This window comes from Papaver somniferum, chromosome 10 (genome assembly GCF_003573695.1).
Source record: "Papaver somniferum cultivar HN1 chromosome 10, ASM357369v1, whole genome shotgun sequence".
NCBI classification, from domain to species: domain Eukaryota; kingdom Viridiplantae; phylum Streptophyta; class Magnoliopsida; order Ranunculales; family Papaveraceae; genus Papaver; species Papaver somniferum.
This window is the reverse complement of record NC_039367.1, coordinates 92,188,775-92,195,233: the sequence shown is the minus strand read 5'-3', so window position 1 is coordinate 92,195,233 and position 6,459 is coordinate 92,188,775. Positions and strand designations below refer to the sequence as shown.

General features: G+C 35.2%; 1 long non-coding RNA gene across 1 annotated transcript; it reads left to right on the top strand.

Moving 5' to 3' along the window:
* Positions 1-1,089: 1,089 nt before the first annotated feature.
* On the top strand, positions 1,090-2,487 carry LOC113319659. Its single transcript, XR_003345730.1, has 2 exons — positions 1,090-1,479; positions 1,656-2,487. It is a non-coding gene; the product is annotated as an uncharacterized LOC113319659 (long non-coding RNA).
* Positions 2,488-6,459: the final 3,972 nt, after the last annotated feature.

Here is a 6,459-nt window from a genome sequence, read left to right as displayed (position 1 = left end):
TAAATTGACGTGAAATCGAATTTGGATTATTTATATTGATAAAATAAACAAATAGTAATAATAATAAATAAAAAATGAAATAAAATTTTGATGATTAAATTACTTAAAATGATGTGAATTATTTATATATTTTAGGAAGTAAATTTATCATACTTACACCCGTTAAGATAAAAGTTAAAGACTAATTAATCTTAATAAAATAATACTTAGTTAATCCAGCACTGAGGAATAGTGAAGGTTGTGTTTTCTCTGTTCGTAGGAAGGCATTGTTGGGCTTGGCCAACCTTTACAGGGCAACTGCATTCAGAGATGACAGATCATAGAAGTTTAGTAAAATTATTTAGGAATCCAATAACTATAAACTCACTTAGAAAGATTCGTAGGAATCTCCCTTATAATTAGAGACTGGTATTTTTATAAAAAAGAAATTAGTGTAAGGATCTTAGAGACTAAAACTTATAGTTTTCCATTGTATAAATTAGGTTAAGAACTTGGACTTCCCTATTTGATAGAAATTGACTCAACGTAATTGAACTTGGAGCTACAAATTTTTATATTTTAGTTCTAGAGCCATGTAGGTTTGTGCTTTTTTTCTTGTTATTTGCGCTTAGACAAGAGATAAGTTTATTCTATAAGGTGGGGAGTTTTGAAGACCAGAAGGGTGGTTCGATTTTCGAGGACGAAAATGAACAAGGTGGGGAGAATGTAAGGATCCTCAAGCTCGTCAACGATATTAGACTAGTTAAGAGATGTTTTAGCCGATAATAACTCGATTAGTTTAATACGAATGTTAATTGATAAAAATTAGTCTAACAACGATGTAGATACCAAACTAGTATCACTGAATAGGTCTCGAAAAGTTGTGCGGAATGGACTACTCGAACGTGTCACTCAGATACCGGATGAAGAAGATTTATCAAATTTTTTACGGAGGATAAAATAATAATTTTGAATATTGCTCTTGTGGCTGCACGTGTCTAAGCGAGTGGGTGTCTCAGCAAATTTGGTCGGCCTTATCAACCCAAATCGAGAAGATAAACTCTCTTTTCTTTTCTTTTCTTTTCTTTCTCTTTCTCTTTCTCATTCTTTCTTCTTCTTCTTCTCCTCTGTTGTTCTTCTCTTCTGGCAATTCAGAGAGGAAATCTCTGTTGAGAAAACCTTACGGAAAATTAGTGAAACCAATCAATCGAGTGTGGCGTTGATGATTTCACACTTTGGTTTTGATTAGAATCCTCGATAGAGTTGAAGAGAAGTGTTTCTGTGAAAGTTAGGGTTTAAGTTTGATGTTGAGTTTAATTGAATATTGATAAGTTAATCGGGATGTTAACGGATGAAGATTAAGAGAGTTGATGTCTAATTGAACCTGTAGAATTATTTTGATGTTGAATCAAGAGGTAGGGTTTCTGGGAGAAATTCAAAGAATAATTCGAAGATTAAATTGAGAGTTTAAAGGGAAGATTTGAGATGGGTTTTGATCAGGTATGAAATAGAATTGTTAATATGAGTTTAACTTTGATTTCAAAGAAAATCAGGGGTTCTGTTCTTCCCCAAAACAGAGATTAGGGTTTATAGATCGAATTGGATATTCGTATGGAATTGATAAATGAACTGAGTTGTGGTGGATGAAGAATAACTGGGTTGTGGTTTAATTGAAGATGTGAAGTGGTTCTATTAAAAGATCAGTGAGTTAGGGTTCTAAAGAGGATTGAGAAATAAATTGGGTTTTATGGTGTGGATTGAAATTGAACTGGAGTGGCAGAGAAGATGGATTAGTTTTAAGAGGTTGGACATGTATTGAGGTAATTGTTCTTTTTTGTTATTTTTTTGTTAAGTTATGCAGTTATGTTGAAACAATAGTATCTCTGGAATTATCCGAGTTTAAATGGTAGGTGTTATGAATTGATCTCAGTGAATGAGAGGTTGCAGAGAGAGTGTATGTTATTTGAGTTGAGATGTTGCGGTTGAATTATGGAAATCACACGGCTGAGTATAAAATGGATAAGTTGTATGTTAATTGCAGTCATAGTGTAATGGTTTTTGTGGTGCAATGCAAGGAGTTGTTGGGAAGCGAACTAATCATGGAAGAGTGTTATGGTTCAAATAGAGACTGCGTAGTTCAGATTGTAAGAGTAACTGCAGGTGCAAGTGGATGGGGATGCGGGTAATGGATTAGTAGAATGAATGGATGAAGGTATTGCCTGAGATGAAATTTGTGAATACAGATGTTGTGGTGATTCTAAATGAATCGCAGGCTTAGATGAATGGATTAAGGGTATGTGAGATAGAGAAAGGAATTGAAGGTGACTGTAGTTGAGTTTGGTGTTGATTGTTGTTAGGGTTTGCTGTAAAGCTTGGAACTGCTGAACTGCAGGTAGGCTATAGTTGTATTTGTAATTTTTTTATGAAGTTTACGTTGAGAATTGTATTGTTGTGGATGTTTAGAAAAAGAGTTAAAATGAAGTCTGTAATAGGATTTTAGACTGTCAAGTTTTATGTTGTTGCACCATGATGGTGCAGCAGAGTGTTTGGCCCGTGCAAGGGCCTTGGTTTGTATAACCTCAATCAGTCTTGTAGACTGAGTTAACTCACTGAGTTTCCCAATCTTGACCTGAGTTGAATCGTCGACCGATTCCTGTTTGACTTATTTGACCATTGACCTTGGACCTTGACTTGACGTCTGTTAGTCGACTCTTTGACTGTCAGTAACCGTTAGTTGACTCAGATAGACCAGGCCTTTGGTTAATGGGCCTGTTTAGAGAACTTAGGCTTTGGAATAGTTATCTTATGTAGATGAATTGGACCTCTTATGGTCCGAATTAGTCTTTAGTTCCTTCTACAAAGTTCTAGATATTCATAAGACTTATTAAAAGGGCTTAGAACCATTAGATAGACTTGTATGATTCTTGTTTGAGCCATTTTGGCTAGATTCTTTGAGTTCTTGTGTGATTAACAGTTAGTTATTAACATCGATCGATTCAAAGGATAAACCAGTGGATCATGGATCTCGAGGTAGGTGTGACCAGTCATCAAAAGAGGTGGGAATACATTTAACTCTTTTGTAACCATTGTTGTTTCTTTTACAAAAGTTTATGGTTAACAAACTCACGCATTGTTCGTTTGTGCACTCCATGTATTGTGTAGTTTGCATTACGATTGTTCTGTTGATTCTCTGAATCTTTCCATGGTTTGGAAATGACTTGTAATATTTGTTGTCATCAAGAATTGTTATGGGAAATGAGAATTTCCACATGTGGTATATAGGATGCGCTCCTTCACATTTATATCTATTATATGTTTATTCGATGTGGAATTGGCATCAATATTACTATTCGGTGTGGAATTGGCATCAATATTATACACTGTTTGAAGAAGGAGTTTATCCATATACATGTTTGTTTATTTCAGTGACTTAGTCACTATGTTCTTAATGTTTGGGAAAACATGTATTGTTTTCCAAGTCTTGACGATGATTACTTTCAAGTTAAATGTTATTTCTACTGGGCACCCCTTTTAGGGAAGATGTGCTCACCCATTTTTAGTTTCAGAGACAGATCAAGATGTGCATGTGACGATGAAATCTTCGAAGAAATATACATGTTAGTTAGTTAGCTTCCGTTATGTTTATTCTGTGTTTGTATTTTATTTTGTAAATCAACTCACTATTGAATATTTATCATTTGAGAGGAGTTCTTGTATATATATTTCAGAGCGGGGCTAGTTTTTGGCTTAAGTTTTGTAGCAGATTACTTAATTGAATGTTTAAGTAATTGATTAAGATTCTTAGTGCATATTTATTTAGTTAATCTCTTGGATTAGTCAGCTGCTAGCTTTGGAGGCGCTACAATAAGACTGCAAGTAATGTAAACATTTCTTAGCAAGAACTTCTTTTTGAGTACTTTTCTTTATGAATGGTAACTCCACTTGAGAATTAGTGATTGGCACAAAAGATTTCCTCATTAAGACAGTGTTCTCCTTTTTTAAGGATTTGCACTGTTCCTGGGCTAGAAGAAGAGATGCATCCAGATTCTCTTTCTCAACACGAAGGCTGTTTAGATCTAATGAGTTAGTCTCGATCAAACGTTTTTCTCTAATTGAATATTCTTTAACAATATCCTCAAGAGTACTAATCTTTTCACGCTGTAGAGTAGTTTTTTAAACAAGTTTTTCGATATTGTTAGAGAAGGACTCAATGATGCTATAGAGCTCCCGTTCTCGACCAAGAGACTTCTCAAGCTCATTAATGAGCTAATCATGTTTTTCTTCAAGGGACTTTATCTTAGCTCCTTGAAAATCAATAATCTCAGCAGATTTTTTTTGAGTTCTGGTGAATTTCATTTCATCTTCAGACATAGTTTTAAATGTTAGATCAGAGGGAATGTTATCAGATCTGATAACAAAAAATTCTTACCTCGGAATGCGGAAGAATCAGCAAAGGAGTTATCCTTGGAGGTAAGCCCAAGAAATTTAGCATAATCAAAACTTTTGCAACTCATTTCTGTGTGTGCGAGTTTGAGATAAACAAATATCCACACAAATCACATTGCCACAAACACAAACTTATGAGGTCTTAAATGTGTTTGCTTGCTCTGATACCAATTGAAAAAGCGGGGGTCTAACAACCACACCCAATATTTATCTTAGCAATATGTGTGGACTAACTCCAATATACTTTCAAGAGAATCAACTAGACAGTCAGACTCAATCTTATGAAAAGTATATTCAACAGTTATATCTCTATTTCTCAATTAAATCTGCAATAAACAAATTGGAATTTGCGAGCCCGATTGAATATAAGAATTAACTTGGACGATATCAAAAACCAATATCCAAGTGTCAATCAATATAATCAACAACCAAAGGTTGGATTCACAATTGATTGAACTTATGCACAACCTGTGATATTTCAATTATTTAAACAAATATAATGTGGAAAGGAAATAACACAGACACTAGAAATTTTGTTAACGAGGAAACTACAAATGCAGAAAAACTCCGGGACCTAGTCCAGATTTGAACACCACATTGTATTAAGCCGCTACAGACACTAGCCTACTCCAAGTTAACTTCAGACTGGAATGTAGTTGATCCCTAACCAATCTCACACTGATCAAGGTACAGTCGCGTTCCTTACGCCTCTGAATCCCAGCAGGAATATGCACACTTGATTCCCTTAGCTGATCTCACCCACAACTAAGAGTTGCTACGACCCAAAGTCAAAGACTTGATAAACCAATCTGTCTCACACAGAAAAGTCTATTGAATAGATAAATCAGTCTCCCACAAAAATACCTATGAGTTTTGTTCCGTCTTTAGATAAATCAAAGTGAACAGAAACCAATTGATACACCGGACTTATATTCCCGAAGGACAACCTAGTAATATCAATCACCTCACAATAATCTTAATCGTATGGTAGCGAAACAAGATATTGTGGAATCACAAACAATGAGACGAATTCACGAAGATGTCTGTGACTACTTTTTATCTTTCCTATCGGAGATTAAATCTCGAGCAAATCTTAGAGAAGATAGTACTCAATACGATAGAAAACAACAAGGTCAAAACACGCAACTACAGAGAGAATAGTTGGGTCTGGCTTCACAATCCCAATGAAGTCTTCAAGTCGTTAACCTACAGGGTTTTAGAAAAAACCTAAGGTTAAAGGAGAATCGACTCTAGTCGCAACTAGTATAACACAGAAGGTGTGGGGATTAGGTTTCCGAGTTGCTAGAGTTCTCCCTTATATAGTCTTCAAATCAGGGTTTGCAATCAATGCTACCTTGGTAACAAAGCATTCAATATTCACCGTTAGATGAAAACCTGATTGGACTCAAGCTAATATTTTTCAACCGTTAGATCGAACTTAGCTTGTTACACACAAATGAAAAGTGACTTCATTTAGATATGAGTAACCGTACCTAAACGTGTGCACCTTTGTTGGCTCAATAATAGTTAACCGAAATTATCCATATGAACACTTTCATATCAACCATATTCATCTTAACCATAACTAGTTCAAATGACCCAAATGAAACTAGTTCTAGAGTTGTTCAATTGTTTATATTCTCATAGAAGTATACAAGACACAATTGAAGCAAAATCGATTTTGATTCACTCGAATCAATTCATGAACATTATAGCCACGGTTTTCAAAGGATTTCATTCCTTATTATATAAATGTATTAGTTGATGAACAAACCGATTTTAGAACATAACCTACTCAAGTATGCAAATGAGTACGCATACCTAAGTGGTCGAACTAAGTTTGGGTTCGCCAGTATGCGAAAGGGTATGCATACCTTCCAAACTCAGTTAAATCCCGGAACTTGAAACTCACGCCAGTACGCATACCGGTAGGCATTATAAGTTCCCGGACTTTCACTAACCAACCAGTACGCATAAGGGTATGCATACTATGGTTCCCGGACTTGGAATAACTTGCGACAGTTAGCATACAAG